At 34.4% G+C, this 21,324-nt stretch overlaps 1 protein-coding gene across 2 annotated transcripts in view; it reads right to left on the bottom strand.

The window, feature by feature from the left end:
* The window catches only part of CSMD1 (CUB and Sushi multiple domains 1), a 1,835,848-nt gene that overhangs the window by 1,796,815 nt on the left and 17,709 nt on the right, over positions 1 to 21,324 (bottom strand). The gene's annotated exons all lie outside the window — the stretch shown is intronic.

Raw genomic sequence — 21,324 nt, 5'->3', positions numbered from 1 at the left:
TTACAACAAATATTTCCATTATTTTATTGTTAATTCTGATTAGTGAGTAGATGGTTGAACTATACGACATTTGCAGTTGTCTTTAAAAGTCATATTTTTAAAAAAATTAAACAAAAAATGTTAATTGAGGGCCAATGTCACCTATAAAAATGTTTCAAGCTTCTAACAATTTTGATATTTCAATTGAACTTGAATGAAAAATAAAACAACTATGCAGTAGGAATAATAAATTAATCAACATCAATCAATTAAATATACACTTTTTTCTTATAAAAATGTGAACTCTCATTACTATAAAACACATCACTTGCTTTAAGGGAAAAATCAACATCATCTTTGTGGTTATGGTTGTCATTTTTTAAAAATGGCTAAGGATATCAGGAAAGAGAATGTAGAGATTACTTTGACCATAGTGACAATGAAAATAGTTGGACCATTCAATACTATGCACTTTCAACCAACATAGTATCAACTATAAGAGGCACCATGCTCAAATCAGACAATACCCATTGGGAGTACCATTGAACCAGACCTGATCTGCCCTACATAGGCTTCAGCAGAGGTACCAGGGATGCAAACCAAAGACCTCATCCAAGCATCATTCTTGATAAATAACTGAAGCTAACTATTAAAACAAGAGCATCAATAGAGAGTGGGACTACATATAGTTTAACGACAAAAAAATGGCTCCAACAAACACAAATAATAAGTGAAGAAGATAACTATTTGGGATGATTTTTAATGGACACTGTCTTTTCCTCTGAGATACTACTGAGGTGCTTAACCAGAAGTGCCTTTGAACAAATGTCTACTTTCCTGACATGAATCCTCCTTTTCCGTCATTTCTTTGTTTCTGCATCATTCATTGTCCTAAGTCTTGGTTCTTGGTAGTCCACAACCTCCCATAGTGGTCCACATTAATCCAGAACGAGATTCTCTCTGTCTTGTGTCATTATTGATGAAGACTTTTTTTTTTAAAAAAGAATTTTTATTTTACTTTTTTCCTTTTTCTCCCCAAAGCCTCCTGGTACATAGTTGTATATTCTTCGTTGTGGGTCCTTCTAGTTGTGGCATGTGGGACGCTGCCTCAGCGTGGTTTGATGAGCAGTGCCGTGTCCGCGCCCAGGATTCGAACCAACGAAACACTGGGCCGCCTGCAGCAGAGTGTGTGAACTTAACCACTCGGCCACGGGGCCAGCCCCTGATGAAGACTTTTAGTCTCTCTAAGATTGCTCAATGTTCAGCCTTTGAAGAACAGACTTCATAAACCATGTTTCTATCACTTGAGTTATTTCTGGCTTAATTGCTAATTGTTCCAGCCAGGCTAGTGCTGGAGGTGTGACTCTCCTTCAACAACTTCTGGAAAAAAAAAAAAAAAAAACTGCCGAAAAATGTCTGTTAGTACCCATGAATGACTTGTGGGGTTGTGAAGTGTTTTTTGCAGTTTCCTTACTTATAGTGGAAAATGAGCAATCCCTGGTCATGGTGTTGCCCGGAAGATTCTCCCCATATTAATAGCAAGGTTTTTACAGTCTTTTCCCCTGAACACCAACCATTTCTTACACTCCCTGGTGCAGGAGATTTCAAAGATTTGTTCTTCTCACAGACTGTTTATAATGATCAATGGAGTTAATAAACTATTTGCAGGACCTTGAACATCCAATGTGCTAAAAACATCAGTGTCCTTTTTATTCACAGATTTAGAAAAAAGTCTTTTTTCCCCCAGACTTGGAACTGACAGCTCCAAAAGAGCCCGGTAACTCCTGAACGTTGTATATCCTGGAAGATTGTAACTGTATACAAGTTACAGAAAATAAATACATGTAAAATATATTTTATAGAATATCATGGGAAAATAGACTGTTGTGATGTTAACTATCCCAAACAGATTTGGATAGTCTTAATTTCATTAAAATCATGTACAAACTACTATCTTGTGATAAGCATATATATCTTTACTACATTAGAAAATAATTTAATCAAAATGTAAATAAAAATGTTTTAGTTCTGTGGAGCCTTAGTTTTTTCTATAAGATAAAATTAAGTTATTATAGATAATAATATGGAATATAATTAAAATAAATAGTCTTAGAGAGGCAGCAATCACCTATTCTCCAAGCACGTTAATGAGCTAAGCATTTTTGGGAATGAAAGTAAACTCACTAAGTGAAACATGAGAACTGAATAACTGAATAATACATTGATTCAAATGTCCATAGGTTTTACATTTAATAATTATAAAAAGGGACAAGAAATATTAGTAGGTCATACTTATTGGATTTCAATTACCTATATCTAAAAGAAAAGAAAAGATTTTAAAGGATATCAAACAAGTTTACGTTTTCCTGAGTTACTGAAATTCTATTTTTCTTCAATATTTTCTTTAATACTATTTTAAAATCTTAATTTTAAAATATTATTCAATATGAGTTTGTATTCAATTTATACTTGAATATAATTAATATGGAAATTGCAGAAGAGGTTCAAATATGAATTTTAAAATCTATCAGAAGCAAAACCAGGTAGAATAAATTCAAATGAATATTCATTGTGTGAATATCAAATACTGACAGATTCCTATATTTCCTTTTGAAATTTTATGTAATTTAAATGTGCAGTTTATATGCCAAAGAAATTGTAAAATATCTACATATTAATCAATGCTTTTAATAACTCTGAGTATATGCAGTCAGGTTTCTTTGATGCAGGTTGTGATGTTGTAACAAAGAAATGTTGTAACAGTGAAATATATACTGAGCCTTGATTCATTGCTATATACTACCAGACATTATAATCTCCAGTGCAAGAATAGAGGGCACTTTTATTCTCATATATTCATATTTATTTTTAATTTTTCCCACAAGTAAGATAAGAATGACCATTAGTATACAGGCATCTGTTAAGGGTAAAAAATTTATTATCCCTAAAAGAAACATCCATTCAAACAGAATGGACAGCGAATATCAACTCAAATTGAATCAGCTGGATTCAATTCTCAGGAAATAAATATTCTCAAGGTATAAGACAGTGCATTGGGAGGAAAATATTGTATTTCCTAATGAGTTTTGCTGAATAGTTTCCAGAGCTATGATTTGAACATATATTTCTAAATGGCCTAGCTAAATCAATCTTTCAGATAGTACAATGCCTATTCAAAATTGAACTTGCTGTAAGTATCCATTGACAAATACAAACTATAAAGCACCTTTTATGGAAGTGACTGTGTCATAAATATGACTAACAAACAAATTGAAACTTTATGATTATTGCCATTACTTTAAAACAAAAATGAATGCCCTATGATGACCCCAATATATTCATGGTGATAAGTCATGAACTTTAAGTGTGCCCTTATAATGCTTCATCTCCATTTGTTGGTGACTGCGGACAAATAATTCTTAACTAGTCACAAGATTTAGTAAAAGAAACAATTGGTAACCTCATATAAATTCATAAAGGTAATCAAAAATAAAGTATTAATCTCATTTTAAAAGGAATTATCAATATATTATTTTTATAGGATGTTGATTTGCCTCTATGTATATCCAGATCCTGATGGCGGTCAATATCTGTTTGTCTGCTGGTCAGTCTCTATGTCTATCTTCATAATTTTCCTAAAGGGTTGTATATGAAGGAGCTGCATCAGGAAGAATTATCTGGGATTCTTGTTAAAATGTAAACTCTAGGACCCAGCCTTGGGTTTAGTGCATTAGACTTCCCAGGGCCAGAGACCAAGAATTTTGATATTTAAAAAGCTCCCCTGGGGCTGCCCTGGTAGCATAGTTGTTGGCTTCGCAGGCTCTGCTTTGTTGGCCGGGATTTGCTGGTTTGGATCCTGGGCACAGATCTACACATGGCTCATCAAGCCATGCTGTGGCGGCATCCTATATGCAGGAAGATGGGCACAAACGTTGGCTCAGGGCTAATCTTCCTCAGCAAAAACAGGAAGATTGGCAATGGATGTTAGCTCAGGGCCAGTCTTCCTCACAAAAAAACCAAAGACCGAAAAACTTCCCTGCTATCTCTAAGGCACACTCAGGTTGAGTCCTTGCCGACACTAAGAGAAAGGTTGCATAAATGAAGATTTTATCTTTCTCACTGCTCAACTGAAAAGAATTGAGGCATCAAGGTTTTTTTTCTTTCTCCAACTTCATAAACTTATTTCTTCCATGTATTTTTATGTGTACTAGTTCAAACGTCAATTAAGATCCTCCTATTTGACATTAGGAAAAGAAAACACAGAAAACACATTATATGCTCCCTAACCTCAAAAAGCTCATGGTTTAAGAAATTATTTTTAAACAACAACTACCAATTACAATATGGTGTGTTAAGTGCTATAACAGAAGTGCCAATAACAGGTTTTAAATAAAGGAAGCTTGTTATTTAAAAAAATGTGACATTTCCATTTGTAACTCTAAAGTTACAACTGTTTTTTCTTTTTCTTTCCTGGCTGAAGCTGCTGGTTTCTAGGTTAGCACTCCATGTACTGTATACAAGTTGGATAGCTGACATCATTTTGTGATTTGAATGAGGAGTGAATTCAATCGCCTCTCACAACAAAATAAAGTAACCCTCAATTCATCCATGGTTGATTTTATTATTATAAAATATTCTTTTTTAAATGACAAGCACACCTTATCTATTTAGAATTTTTATACATTTTAAAAGAAGGATACACTATAGGACAAAATCCTGCCAAATGCAAATACTTAATTTGTACTCATGAGAATTAGTGTATGTGAGCATTCCTCGTGAGCTATAATGACCTATACAAACATTATGGAAATACGAAGAGAAACAAGAGGATAACAGCAATATTAATTGTTATTACTGCTAGACAGATTCTGGTTTTCCATATTCGCCTTTAAGGAGAAAATTCTTCTTTTCTCTTACTTTTGCTTTAGGTGTTGACAAGTTCGTACAAACTAACCAATCACTTCAGGAATTCAGAAAATTCCTTTACTTTAAAATGCCTGACTGAAACGGTCAGTGAAATACTGATTCCTTCTCTCTTTAACAATCCTATATTTTGGAAAGGTCTTGTATAATTTGAGTGGGTTTTCCCTGCTTCTTTGTCAGAAGAGAAAGCCAGCTTATTTTCTGTGGGCTTCAGTCGCTTCATGTCAGTGGATCTCAGAATGTGGGCCTGGGACCAGCACAGTCAGCATCACCAGGGAAATACATGGAAAGGGAAATTTTGGCCGCAGTCCAGACTCACGATGTCAGAAGCTCTGCGGGTAGAGACCCAGTGGTGTACTGAAATGCGCTCCTATCTGCTCAGAAGTTTTCAGAAATTTTCCAAGTCATTTGTGAAACATAGAAATCATTTTTAAAAAGTTTTGAAAAATTATAGTTAAACTTTATTAAACTAACAAAGATAAATACTCAACACATCACCTTTTTACAGCATTTTATTAGTATCTGTGTTACTTATCAATTCTTGAGGTTACTTACGCCTTCTGTGTCTCCGTATGGTAGATATACTATACAATTCTGTGTTACTGCATCTCTCTTTCAAACTGCACACTCAGTGGTGCCATAACAGCTTGAAATTGGCCATCATGGGAGTATTTACACCACAAAAATTGGCAAACACTGCAAATCAGGGTCTTTCCCCGTAGAAAGCAGTTGTTAAACATTTATCAGAATTCCACAGGCCAAGAATTTATATTTAAAAAGCCTTTCAAGTGATTCTGTAAATGCTCAAATTAGAGAAAAATTACTCTGTATGATCTACTTTTCAGACTGTTACCGTCAGACACTTACGAGCTGTGTTTTCACAGACAGCTTGCTCTGCGACTTACCCTGGAGTGATAGAAAAGCCGGGCGGGTCTCTGTCTAATAAGGAGAGAGCAGACTGGTCATCGGCCTGAATAAAGCTACCACTTCCTCCCTCATAATGACTAACATGTTTTCCTACAGTTACTTTCTTTATTAAGTTGTTCTACACTTTACAGCCCTCATTAAACTCTAATAAAACTATTTTTTTAATTTAAAAAGACAGAGCTATATAGATTCCTATAATAGAAAAAACCTAAATATAATTAACTTCAAATATAAATTATAGTTATCATAGGATATGATATAAAATTTGTACATATTAACTAAGTTATAGAATAAATGCAGAAAATTATGGGAATGAAAATGAGGCGAAAAAAACCAAACTGTTCAACTTTACATTCAATTACATACAGTATAATGAACCTAATGTTCCGACAAGGATTATGCAAACACTAAGAGTAAAATGTTCTGGGGTTGGAGGTCTGACCAGCCCTCCGATTTCCCCTTCTACTCAGATGCTCTGCTCCCGTCTGCTCCATTGCTTCCGTGCACATCACCTGGAGGCCAACAAGAGTTACTGCTCTTCTCTCCATGTAGGGCGGCACTCAGTCCCTAGCACGGGGCACTCATTTTTGTCCGCAGCCATTTGCATTTTACTCAAGGGAAGGAAGCAAACCCTTGGGCAGCCTAATCATACTCTTTTCTCAGCCAGAGCAGAATCCCAGGTCTAGCTGGGAATTTGAAAAGAAATGCAGTGGAGAAATTCCCCTAATTCAGAGAAGAAATGTATATTAACTTGGGACTATTGGCAGATATGCTAGAAATATGAATTTGAAAATAGGACGTCATGAAGAATAATACAAACAAATGAAATCCGGTAGTTATGTAAAAACACTTTTCTTGATAGCTGGCAAACACCGCTCGGTTGGCCTAAATGTCTTCTGCCTGTTACGTCAAATCTTATTGCGTTGTCTTCAGGAGTCCTGGAGTCGGGCTTGAAATTCTCACCCCAAACCACCTTCAAAAGTCCTAATAATTCTTAAACATGGAAAAACGCATTGGCTGCAAAGAGTAAATTTGGGGTTTATTAGAAATTGATGTTTTAAAGGCACTTGGACACAAATCCATGGTCACCATGATCAGAAATCTCATAAAACAGACATCTGCTTTTTTTGCTGAGCTCCTTCAGTAATTTCAGGGGAGAAAAATATATCAGAATGGAGATAACTACTTTTTCCCAACTTTTCGGGTGTTTTATTTGAGAAATTGGTTGTAACGTTGGCATCTTTATAAAAGATTAAAAATAAGAATCTTGTAAAAGATCCTCATATGAAAGAAAAAAAAAATGCACTGAAGAGATGAATTATGTTTAGTTTCCCAGAAGTAAAATTAACAATAACATAGAAAAAGAAATTGCTATATTAGGATTTTTTCTTTTACTTATCATGCGTCCTTCTCCTTCTTTATGAGGGCTCACGATGCTTAATTTAAAACTTATAAGCAAACTGAATAGGACAAATGTATGTTAAGCAAATGGATAGCACAATTGGAAAATACATGCATGCAACTGTGCCAACTCGAAATATAGAAGTGTAAATTGATAAAGCTGGTGTCTATAAGGAGAAGTATTTTAGTCATTTACTTGAAGGACTCCTTCTGCTTCTCTCTCCTTAGTAAGATGTTATTTTTCCATAATCGTGTGATGTCAACAGATGGTACAAGTCACGAAGTTGAAAAGAAAGAATCTTTAGCATTCATTTGATATTATGGAGCCGTGAGTACTCGATATTTCTTAATCCGTAAAATAGATCTCTGGAATTCTATGAGTCTTTTTGTGTGTTTAGAATCTAGGTTCCTAAAAAAGAAAATTTCCTATTGATCAGCTGTGTTTCACATACTCTGTTTTCATATTACGTGCATTATATTGTCCACAAATAGTCAATATGTTCAATATGAGGTCAACAAAAGTTCACATATTTGTCACATCAATCTTAATGTTTTAATTTTCTGAAATGTTTCCAACTGTCAAAATCAATTTAAAAGTTAACATGGTTGGTCCTCATCTACCGATTTTAAATCACAGTTAATGAATTTTGTGACCAATGGACTTTTTAAAAAGATGTGAATCTACAGTAACAGTATGTGAAGGTCAAGCATATTAAGGGAAAAATGCAAAAGATATTGAAGATAGCAAGGCTTTCAGAACAAAGCACACCATAGCCTGAAATATTCCCATAGTTAATTTATAAACTCTTGAAATGAATAGAATTTCTGACAGCTTCTTAAGCAAGGCAGTGCTCGGAGTTCTGCTGCAGTGATAATAAGCTATTCAAGTATGGAATCTATGTGAATCAGTCTTTCTGGTTTTGTGAGTTACCATGGAGTTCTTAAGAATAATAGACCTAATTAGATTTAGTGACTCAATAAACAAATGAAACTTTTTCATAAGCCATCAGTAATTTTCCCCTGTTTTAAACTAGAAGTGAAAAAAGCAAAGCTTTCATGCAGAAAATATATCCTATGTTCTTGACAAGTGTCTGAAAAATGCATGTCCTTTAGTCAAAGAAAGTAGATAATTTATTGACTTCTCGTTCATTCAATAAAGAGAAAAGAACATTTTTAGGAAAAAACTATAAAGAGCTGCCCTTTGCTTCCTTAGGTCTTGTAAGAGTTAAAAAAGTAAAAGTAAGAAAGTTGTGAAATCTTAATTGCCTGTTGTAGCTGAGATTATCAAGCTATGTTATATAGCAGATAGCTTATCAAATGGAACACGATTTTATCTGGAAGAGAATCGTTCAGGTCATGCTTAGTTTTGTAAATTGTCTTAGTTTCCATGACAGCATTTCCAAATATGTTTTGTTCAACATTAGTGCCACAAACTAATAATTGTTATGTATTTTTTTTAAAAATTCTGAGGTCGCATATTAAACAAAGCTAAGTGAAAATGTAAGTGATTTGTTTATTGTAGGACTTCTCAGGACCCTGTTATACACCATTTACAAGGATGCAGTGCCCTCAGGAGATCCTGTTTGTTCTATCTTCAGACATATCCAGAATATAACCAATTTTTACCTTCTCCATTGTGACCACCTTGGTCCAAGCCATTATTATCACTTGCCTACCTAAATGCAATAGGCTTCGGGCTGGCTTCCTGGCTTCCACCCTTGTCTCCTTAGATTATAATCTATTCTCAATGCAGCAGCCATCTTGTCTATCTTTGTGCAAAATTCTCCAATGGCTTCTCAGTGCACTAAACATCAACACCCCGACAATTTATACCAGACGTTGCATGCTGCCTGTGCTTTGGCAGTTGCTTCTACCTAGAATGCTTTATTCCCCAGATAACCCCAGAGCTAAATATCTAACTTTGAAGTCTCTTTGAAACATCAATTTCTCAGAGATGACCTCCCTCATTAAAACTGCAACAACTTTCCCCTTATCTTGCTCTACATTTTCCTTAAATAACACTTCTTATCCTTCAAAATACTAAAATATACTATGTGTCATGTGACTGGTTTATTGTCTCTATCTCCCCACTAAAATTCAAGCTCAAATAGGTTATGTCCATCCCAATCATCCACAACACTGCCTAGCCACAGGTGGGATTCTAAAAATATTTGCCAAATAATGAATACATTTTTAGCAGAGATATGTTACATTTGGTACTTCTGAAATTTATCAGGTTCCCAAAACTCTTTTTCAATTTTTTTCTGAAAATTATTGTCTCACTTAGGAAATTTTGATCTGTAAACTCAAAGGATGGAATACAAACAATCTATACCTGAAGGGCACCAAAAGGATGGACAGACTTGAGCATAACATTTATTTGATTTTCCAATGACTTAACTTATAGACAGATGTGTTTAATGTTCTGTCATTTTACTTAGAACAGAATAAAAAGATCTCACTGTGAAAATGTAAATTTAAGGGAGCTGGAAGGTTAGCTAACTCACTCTTTCCCACTGTTGAAAGCTACTTTCAAGTGACACATGCTGGGAATAAAGAGTCGTGAAAGAAAAGTACCGATCTAAGCTGAACTTGCAATTTACAGTTCTTCAAGGAACAAGAGAGAAGTACAGTTAAATGTTTGTAGATTAGAGGATGTCCTGCAATCTTCATACGGAATAGACAGAAAAATGCAAATACATAAACACATAAATTATTGATTGGTTTAGTCCATTAGTTTCCTAAAAATAAAATGATATTTTTTTATTTGTTTCAATGTCTATAAGCTTCTCGCATATAAGCAAGAATGAATAATCATGCACTGTTAAATGTCAAAATTCTTTTATCAAATGAGTACACTGACATCAATCTATAAGTTATATAATAATAAAAGCTTATGTAAAAAGTCACCGCAAATCTTGAAATGCAACTATTTATAATTCATTTGGCTGTTTCTCCTGATTTAACTTTACAACTTCTAACATGATAGATGAGCATTTAACTCTCTTATATATGTTTTCCCCACTTCTCATTCTCCAAAACAGTCACCACACATTTTGGTAAAATTAAAATTCAGTGTTTACTTTATTATGACTATAAAAGCCAAGGAGCTTACTATGATTGCTTCCTTGTACAACTTTTTCTTAATTTTCTGAATTAATAAATGTCTTACTTTTTGAGTGCAAGATCTTCTATGTAACAAGTGCAGTTTTTCGTAACACATCTGCAGTTCCCTAAAATCTTCAAAATATTGATTTCCATGTCATCAAATGCTCCTAATAATTAATCAGATCTACTTTTCCACTGAAGATGTCACTCAGAGTCTTCTGAAATACTCTTTCAACCTGGACTGATTGCTCTCTAGGCATTCTGCAGAATGGCTTAGGGCACCTCAATTCTTTCATAGTTCTTCATTTCTTGGAATGTCCTCTTCTAGTTTATACCCTCAACACAATGGAACATATCCTCCAATGACTTTTTATTCAACCCCAATAAGTGTTATTTAGTTTGGCTGGTTTCAAAATCATTCTGAAGACATTGCTTATTGTCCTGTATTGCTCATTCTTGCTGTGAGAAATTTGATGTCATTAATTTTCCCAAACCCTTGTGTCTGCCTATTTTATTTTTTTTTGGCTGAGGAAGATTGGCCCTGAGCTAACTTCTGTGCCCATCTTCCTCTACTTTATATGTGGGATGCCTGCCACAGCATGGCTTCATACGGCATCCATAGGTCTGCACCCAGGATCCAAACCAGCGAACCCCAGGCCACCAAAGCAGAGTATGTGAACTTAACTGCTACACTACCAAGCCAGCCCCTCACCTATTCTTTTCAAAAACTTGTATATAATACCTGTCTCTTGTTTTTTGTAGGCTTTTTAAAAATTTTATAGCAATGTGGTTTTATTTGGCTAGGATTATTTTTCTTGGTTCAGATAACATTTTCCATCTGGTAATTTATATCACTTAGTTCTGAGACATTTTTGCATTATTTATTTGATTACTTATTGTTCACCTCTTGATTTCATTTTAAATTTTTACTACTTATTTACCATCAGGGAGATTTCTTTGACTTTTGTTTTCCAATCTATCGATTCTTTTATTCAGCTACAATATTTTTAATTATCAGTAAACATTTCTTGTCTCTAATCCTTCATTTAATTGTATCCAGTTCCAGTTTCATGGATACAAAAGTTCTCATCCTTTGAGATTAATAATCATTTTGTAAGGGTTCCTTCTGTTTACTCCATTATATTTGTTTTCTTTGTTATGTTTGTCATATGTATTGTCTTTTGTGTTGGAGGCTTCTACAAATATCCAATGAAACACAAAACAATAAAAATGTTAAGTTCTTTTTCAATGTACTGAGGGTGGAGACTGATTTCTGATGAGTTCACTATAGGATTATGGCATAACTGGATGGGTATTTGATAAAGCACTCCCCAAATGCCAGTATTTGTAAGTCCTTTTGCTGTCATCATTCCAATTTATTCAGGGAAGAACCCTCCAATCTTTTTTCCAAGGAGGGTGGAAGAGGGGTACGAATATGAGTGGGGAAAATGATGAGTAGCTGATCATGGAGAAAGATTAATCAGGCTGCCAGTGTTCTGGAGGTAGGGTAGAGAAAGAAGATTAAGGATTCTACTATTCTGTTATAAATTATTTCACCTGCTCTTCTCAAGTCTTAGTCTATCACTGTCCTTAGTGTCCTTAAATCCAGAGGCATAGTCATTTAATTCCTGTGGAAAATAAATCTCTACTTCCCTAGAATTCAGGGCAGGGTGAGGGATGCATGACAAGACCATGCACGGCGTAAGGAAGAGGATCTAAGAATCGAGCCACTCCAAACACAGATTTTCAACAAAGCTCCGTCTCCAGCTTCCTCCTTCACCCCTGCATTCAACAGTGCATGGACCTCCCTCAGCTGCTGAGCCTCTCCGGGCTTCTGCAGGCACACAGGCTTAATTCCCACGAGTGCCCTCTCTGGCAGGCACTTCATTGCCCTCCACAGATTTTGCTGAATTTGCCTGCAAACTCCTTCATTCACTTTCTTCATTCCAGAGATATATCTATCACCCACATTTACTGCTTTTCCTATCCCCTCTTCTATTTTTTTGTGAGTTTATACATTTATTTTTATTATTGTCATTTATACACTGTAACCGAGGAGCCTCAGGGAGGAGTTAACATACATAGTGTGTGTTTGCACTGAACCTGTTTTGTGCAGCCAGAAGTATCAAAAGCAATTCTTTGACCATGTAATTTTAACACTCAACTAAACTTCTGTTGGTCAATTTAATAAAAAAAGCATGACAATCTCCAAGTGATAAGCAATCTAATTATGGAATTTGCCACAAATTATGAAAGTTGCCACCAAGTGGGACCCGCCTATCAGAAGATTACAGAGCATCTCCACTGTCCAGTTCTGATTAAATGACTTATACTCTAAGCATTCTGGAATTAAAAGAATGAGTGAGTTCACGCTGAATGCTCTGTAATTTACAGATTACCAAATCCGAGGTGGCATGTACGAAGAACATGAATGGATTATGATCCTGATAGGCAGGTAGATCTGACATCCCATTTCTTGTTTTCTGGGTGTGCTATTTTGCTCTTCATTTTCTCAATTGGCAAAGTCTTCTCTCTGTCTTCTCATTCTTTCCAAAGATTTAGGGGTCAAGATGCAGATTCAGGAAAAAGGAAAAGTAAATTCAAAGCAAAATCAATCAATAGGTAGTAAGTGGCACAGCACAAGGACAAGTATGAATTAATTGTTCTAAGGTGTGTAGGATTTTCCAGAAAGACATCTTTCTGACACTCCGTAAAATCTTCTCAAAGATACTCCATTCTCTGAGTTCTAGAAATTCCATCGTGGCCTCTAAGGCAATGTAAAAAAAATGAAAACTTCTTTGTCTTTTGATCAGACAAAAATTTGTTTAGTGACTGAAATTGTTCTTTATCACACCCTTACACCAGCTATTCAGCCACCACTGACTTTAGTTTAATACCAGTGTTGTCTGACTTGATCGGCCCAAACGTATTTTACTGTTACGGAGTGAGGACCAGGAATTTTCAGTATGTTAGCGCTTGACAAATTAATCTTAGTCCTTCTTCACACTATGCCATTTGTTATCTAAGGACTCCTTTTGCTTTGGGTTATTTCTTCACCTCAAAAACTGTCTTCTGTAATATGCATTTTGTTTTGCTTCAATAAAGGAAGCAAATATACTTCAATGGCCTCAAAAAATCTATTGAACACAAGTAGATAACAATATGAATATATATTCCTCCTCTAGGGTACAAAAGAATATTCTTATATAACATACAGAAAATTATGTGTTATGAATCTGACTTTAAAAAACACATAAAGAATCTCCAAAATAAGGTTTTCAAAAATATTTCAAGTTAAATGATGCTACCATTCATAATAACTAGCTAACATTGACCCAGTGCCTACTGTGTGTCAGGCATAGTTACAAATGTTTTATACACATTGCTTTGATCAAAGTCAAATCTATGTATTCAAAACAATTCAAAGATGTCCCACCTATCTAATTATGTTGGATATTCACTCAACTGTTTTATTTTGGTACTTATGTAGACAACTTATTTGAGGGAAAAAGCAGAGTATTTAGAGTCAGAAGAATGGCAAACTCTCTGCTTTACCATACATGTGGGCTTCCCAAGCCATTTAATTTCTTGAGACTCACTTTTTAATTTTTTTCCATTATAAACGAGATAATTGGGTCTACCTCCAGAGTTTACTGAATTTCACTTCCTGTGCTTGTATAAATGGAAAGAAAACACACACTTTGAGTTCTCTCAGGGAATTAATTTGGATGCTCAAATAATATAATAGAAGTGAATGCATTTTTTAATTTTTATAGTGAAATACTAATGTTTATTTAGGAGGGGAAAATATGCCTGCATTTAAATCTATTTTTATGGGCTTTCATGGACATTTAGAACAAAATACATGCATTCTCCCATTTACTAGAAGATAAACACATTGAAACAGAGAGCATCTATATGTTTACTGACATAAAGAGAATTTGAAGCGGGAACCACATGTAATTTGAGAATGTCCCCTAAGCACTTGAGAACATAACTCAGCATGATCATTATGTCTCGAATGCAAATCAGACTGGCAGACACTTTATGATAATTCAAATCTTTAACTGAACAACAATGACTTTTACCAAAATTAGAACTGAAGAGTTCCAAACTATCTCCAGGTATGTGGACCAAGTTTCACTATTAAGGTCTCATTTCCAAACCCCAATGGGACATATCCCAAGGCCCCCACAGGGACTGTAAATACTTGAAACTCCAACTCTCGGTGCCAATCCTAGAATAGTTGATAAGTGGGTGCCACATGGAAACGTTAAGTATATTTCTGATTGAGAGATCTAGTCTTAGATTCATTCTGTAGAAATATAAGAACTGTGGAAAAGCAAATACGTTCTTAGCAAAAATTTATGAGATCCCCACAAATTATCCTTCTAATAATTTTTATTTGGAAAAAAACCTAAAAGGAACTATAGAATTTGATTTAACATGTGCTTGATTAAAAATAACTCAGATATACTTAAACTGTAAAAACCCAAGGAATTTATGGTATGCTGTCAACATACCCTTCAAATTACTGAAGTTGATTATATAAGAGCATCTTTCCCTTTTTCACATGCTCAGTTAAAAATACCAACTCCAGTGACTTAAGCATTGGCAATCTAACATTGCAAATTCCTTTGAGAAATTTTGCCTTTTACAAATTGCTATTTTACTTTATATCATTTTGTACTTCTGATGTTATTGCATGGAGAGAAGCTGACCCAGCAACACCATTTTCTCCAGAGGGTAATGGCTAGTTCAATTAGTCATTGATTTGAAATGATTGAACAGATAAACTTGTCTTCAAAAAATTTTCAGGAATCAATAAAGAAAGAGACTACTTGTATTCAGAGAATAATTTTAAACACTAAGAGCTGTTACTTCTCATTTGTTAGCAAAAAACAGCACAGTAGTAAGAAAAGAATCAAGGCTAAAATATACTTGGACTGAGTACATCAATTCTTCTGTTATCTTTAAATTTTCCTCCACTGAACAATTATTCATAAGATCATTCAACTATCCTGAAAACAAAACAATCATCTCCATTATGACAAAGCCATTTTGGTTATAATACACATTGATAAATATGTTCTACTAAAATTTTATTATTTTATGCCTAATTGTATGCTTAAATCATGCCAGGGAATACACTCAGTTCTTTGTATACACTCTCTTACGAAATTATTATTCCATCCTCATATCTAACTCTTAAGACAAGGCTTTTTCCCCAGAGCAATTTGAAAATTCCTATTAAATATTTCTAATTTTGACAGAACTTAACTTATAACAATATCTGTACTTCAGATCTATGTTCAGACCTTAACTGATTTCATTCTCCAGTTTCAACGAGCATGAATCTTGGATACTTCTTTTACTTAAATGTTAACAAGGCTGTGTACATTTCATTAAAGTAGCATTAGTACATCAATGATGAGACTTCTCTTGTAGTGACAGGATTCACAAAGCTGAAGAAGTGTTAGAATCAGATAAGAAGGTGGCCAGATTGAAAGCATAAAACGGAAGATTTAACTATTGAAATAACAGTATGACACCTCACAAGACATGCATATGCCTATAGTACTGTACTGCAGATGTGAAAGCAGAACATTCTTAACTTTCCAAAATAATTGAAAACAATGCATTTTTTCTTACATAAAGATGATCCAGAGATATAACATGGCCAGAGCTTCAAAATGGCACAGTTTTGTGTAATTGAATGTGACAAATAAACCAAGCCAGGCAAATTAGAGTTCCTAGGTTAGCTGAGAAATATAATTTGTTTCATGATGAATTTCTATTCAAATATGAAAAAGGAGAAGTGATATTTATAAAGCAGAAAAAATACAAACATCATATTTCTGAAATAAGATTATATAAGCACGAAATTTTGTATTGCACAAAATGTGATATAAAGAAATGCCTAACTCAAGAATTAATTTTCATGTGAACTTCTATAAGATGATTAATATGAATGTGGTCCAAATTGATCCAATTCTTCATAATGAGGATAAATGATTAACACTCATTTTTCCCATAAGTCCATTTCAACACAGTATTCTTTGTTGCCTGCACAAATATTTACATTGCCCATTAATCTCTGATGCGGTATCTTGTCAAAAGTGTGTGTTAGTGAACGACAGCACCAGAATTTCTGTTATCTATCATGCCAGAAATAGCTTGAGAGGTTTTAGAAGGCTAGTGGAGGTATGATCTCCCTTGCCTAAACCCATGCTTCCCCTCCTTAATCAAATCAACTTCTCTTACCTCTCTCAGTGCTGGCTTCAAACATTCTCTCAACAAACAGGTACACTCTGAAAGGCATAGATATCTCTGTTTTCAAATACTAACCGATCCCAAGTACAGCAGGTATTTATTTCCTTGTTTATACAACAAAGGGGATCATGTCTCCCCCTTGCACAAAAAGATCTGGTAACTCATCCTTTCTCCCGTTCCCCATCCTGTAAGATCAATTCCACGCTAACTAGTGATGCACACAAGCCTCCATCCATCTCTGGGATCTCAACCATCACTTGCTTCCATGCACAGCCCAAACATCTCGCCATTCTCTCCCTCACTCCATGAACTTTCATGCCTCGGGTGCATTTTTTTTTTTTTTTAAAAAAGGATATTGCTTCTTTTAGAAAACCATCATTCATTCTTCAGAATTCACCCTGAATACCACCATGTATGTAGTTTTGCTCAACTCACTGACCTGCTAGTTCCTTTTCTGATTTCCAAGATCACTTTGTACACATCCTCTTACACCCTTTTATCATGGGGCTTTGGGTATATTGATCTCCTAGTCACCTCTACACCAATAACTTGTACAAAAAACATAATGCTTAATGCATTAATGTTCTCTGGGAACTGGGTAAATTGTGACTCTTCCTGAGTCTCAGTGCCCTGGTCTGTAAACTGGGTAGACGCAAACCTTGCAAGGGAATGAGCGCTAGAGCGCCAGAACAAAAAGACGTGAAAAGGGACATCAGTTCTTATTGCCAATATTATCATGACTTTTATCTTCATCCACTTTGCAAACATAATTCTTAAAAGATGTTCTATATGAACAAAATGTAGCAAGTTGTCTTTCACTTCCACTATATTCCTCTTCTCATGTAATAAAAATATCTTTTAAAAACTATAAGGTTTATCTTGATAACTTTGGGCAACACACAAGGTGAACAATAAACATTAATAATTTTGATTTTGTTACCAGAAATAACTCTGGTTTCGTATTACTTCATAGCATATGAAATAATAGAAAGCTTATGTGACTATACCATTTAAATACATCATGAAAAAGATTTAATTAAACATGAACAGATATCCTGACAATGCTGGTTTTAACTCTCAAGGCTGATTCTGTGACAAAGCCAATGTCTCTGCTCTGGTTTTTATAAAAGCAAGGAGGAGTCTTTATTTTCCAACTACAGAATCTCAAAAAACAAGATATAGTTCCAATCACCAAAATAAAATTATCACACATTTTAGAAAGTTATTTCCATATTTCACTGACAGAGGAAGTAACAACATGCACTATTAGGTAACAGACGTTAGATTTACTTTACAATTCTGTGCTCATTTGTGACACCTATACGTTCAGAAAAGAATGTAAGAACTTTACCTATGGTTCCTTGTACGGAAGCATCCAGTTGTGCTGGGGTGAGGACTGACTTAGATCTGAGCTTAGTCATGACTATGTCTGTGATTTTTCTCTGGATCTTCTTTCTGTTATACAACAAATTAAGACTGAACAAACTGAAACCTAAGGTCTCTCCTACTTCTTACCATCTATAGTTTTTGAGCTTAAAAACGAAAAATATGATGACTTAAAAATGGCATCTTTGAAAAATGAGATTTCATATCAAGCACCTAAAATAAAAGTTGATAAAGTGATTAAAAATAATTTTTACAGAAACTTCTTAAAAATAATTTCAATGTGGATTTCCTTTACGTTCATTCTTGAATCATGAATTAACTCTGATCTTCCGAATCAGTTTCAGCAACCTTATGGTAAAATGGAAGCCACTTCATGAGGGCGCATTTAGAAGGCACTCAACTAACACAAAAATAATTCAAATTTGCATAACCCTAGTCTTTCAGAATGAAAGTTGGCACACAGGTGGTATTTCTCATAATTATTACGAAACTAAAGAGGGAAAGGAAGATTTATTTTTATCTGACATCATTTCTTGAGTTTTAAGTCAGAAACGTATTTAGCAGTAGGCTATGTTTATCATACATTCAAAGACTGTAATTTCTAATTGCAAAAATGAATAACATTATTAGATGTATAGTATTATTAGATGTATAGTATTATTCAATTTCCTTGCACATATACGGCTGAAAAATATTTTTGAAAAAAACATGATTTTTTAATCACATTCTTCATAGAAATATCAAATTTTCTACATTATATTTCCTCTAAAATTAATATAATTCCTACTATTATAAATAGAAACATAGAATCCAAAGGCATTTGACTTGTGCGATTGATTTCTGTTAGGCGAGAAATAGCCTTTAAACCTGTTAGCTTGGACAAGCTAGGATTTGATTATAACATATTTTCCACTAAAGCAATTCATTGGGAACAGATATCATGCATTTTAGATTTAATAAATAGTTATTAGTGATCAACATTTATCTCAAAAGCTGCAGCCAATAATTGAAGAAACTCTTAAGGGACTTGGGGAAAAAAATTGTGAGAAAAAAAGCTGAGGAAAGGAGGTTAAGAGAGAGAAAATCTGTTTCCCAATATTTTCAGGTCTATCTGATGAAAGGAGTATTATCATTATAGGCTGCTCTAACAGGCAGAAATAAGACCACACATATGGAAATTATAGGAATGGAGACTTGGATTTACTATATAGAGATACAGATTTTTGTATGCCTAAGGGAATCATAAAATCCTGGAATAGGGAACTAAACGATATTCAAAGAGAAATCGTGACTTTCCTCAAGGACCGTGAATAAAGAAATTCTGCATTAGGTGGGGAATTTTGCTCCTGAGATTGCATAATTACAAACACATTTTCTAGCTGTCTAAATTACAAGCATTATGAAGTCAGGAGCTATGTATTGTCTTGTTAAATACTCTATCTCCTGAATTTTTCTTCTCAATGTCTGGAACAAAATGAACTTTCATGAATGTTTGTCCAATGAATGAAGATACTAACATCTACTTTTGGAGGGTAGTCTTGTAAATATTGTGTCGTTAACCCAAACAGTGTAGCTGTCATTTTTAAAAATTAAAAATCACTAGGATTTTCTGTGTGATTTGATCCTATCATTCCATATCTTACATCTTTTGAAAGATGTCACAAAGAAGGCAAAGCAGTACATAATCTAAACTATCCAGAATGCTTGGACAATGAAAACACATGCTATCTTGTATTTATTACATGTAAGAGCATATCAAGAAATACATATTATTCCTTTGAAGATCTAATATCTTGCAGCACACTTTATAACTTTTTTAGTGCTTTTTCAATTATTCTGATTACACTATTGAGAAAATCACCCTTTTGGAATGTAAATCCTTGAGGTCAGGGACCTTATCTCATCTACTTTGGATCCACTGCAATCAGCATGGGACTCAACTTATAGGTGATGCTCAATAAAGGTAAGTGAAGAAATATTTGAATTAATTCCAACAATATATGTGAAACTTACTTGTACTGAAAATATAATTTGCCTGTATTGAAGCATTACTTTTTTCAGTTTGGGTTCTAGAACTCTTTCTAGCACTTAAATAATACATGTTTACATTGAAAATCAATTTTAAAAACCATAGAAATGTTGTTGACTTCTACTGAACGCTATGGAGTTTATTTCTGCCCATGTAATGAGGAATAAAAAAGTCTCCGTGATCAAACTTAAGACTGAGAAAGTCTTCTCGAATTTTGTATCTTCACAGATCTTCCAAATGCCTTTAAGTGCGTTCTATCTAAGAATATCACTTCTTTACCTGCCCCATGACCAGAGCCCTTCAAGCCTTAAGTCATGGTCACAGGTGGGCTGTATTGTATTTATTTATTTTTTATTCACCCAGAGACTTAAAAGAAAACCTTAGGCTTCCATGTAATGGCTGAGCTTCTGAATTGAATATGGCAATCTGAGGAATTCTTCATTCTTTTCATATCAACATAAGATATCCAACACAACCAACCTAGCTGAAAACCTTTTGTCTCGAAATTCTGTCTGTTTCCAGAAGTAAAAAGGAAAATAATTTTTAAGAAGGAAAATGATTTAAAGTGAAGCAGTCCAAGGCAAGGAGCAGTTTTAGGTGATCCTGTCTGGTCACAGTTTTATTTCACAGAGCACAGTCTCACAGTGCTGAGCATGCCAGTTAATGGCTAGCTGCAGAATTAAAAGGATTCCCTTGATTATTTCCAAGCTGCATATTTGGAATCTAGCTATAGTTAAAGTGTTTAACAGAACTTTAGAAGATTCTACATACACAGTGTATACATCATTAGGTGCTAAAGGGGAATGATCACCACAGGAAAATGATTTCAAGAAAAATCACTGGACAGCAAGTTCACTAGATATGTACACAGGAGAAGACCCTAGTCAGAATTTTACAGTATAGTTTTATAAAAAATAAACATCAACATAGATTTTTTTTTCATTCTTTACATGGTAATGGTATTGTGCCATTGGAAGATAAGAAGAAATAATGCCTACACTCAGAGACCTACGATTCAGACAGAAATTGGAGAATAATGTTCCTGGTCTTCACTGTGCAACCGAAAACATGGGGCGAGGAGCAGGTGGCTTTCTGAGCCTCAAACTCCTTGTCAGGAAAACGTGAGATGATCAAATACAGTATTGAGCTGTCTCCCACAGATGCTGCATGCTATTAAGCATTATAAGTACTTTGCAACCATATAAACTTCCACATAATAATAAATTATTGTTACTGTTGATACTGGGGTTGAAAAAAGAGAAAGAAAGTTATTAGACAGTATATTCAACTCCAAAATT

The sequence above is a fragment of the Equus asinus genome, chromosome 27, assembly GCF_041296235.1.
Source record: "Equus asinus isolate D_3611 breed Donkey chromosome 27, EquAss-T2T_v2, whole genome shotgun sequence".
NCBI classification, from domain to species: Eukaryota; Metazoa; Chordata; class Mammalia; order Perissodactyla; family Equidae; genus Equus; species Equus asinus.
Note: the sequence above shows the minus strand (reverse complement) of the source record. Positions and strands in the feature narration are given on the sequence as shown.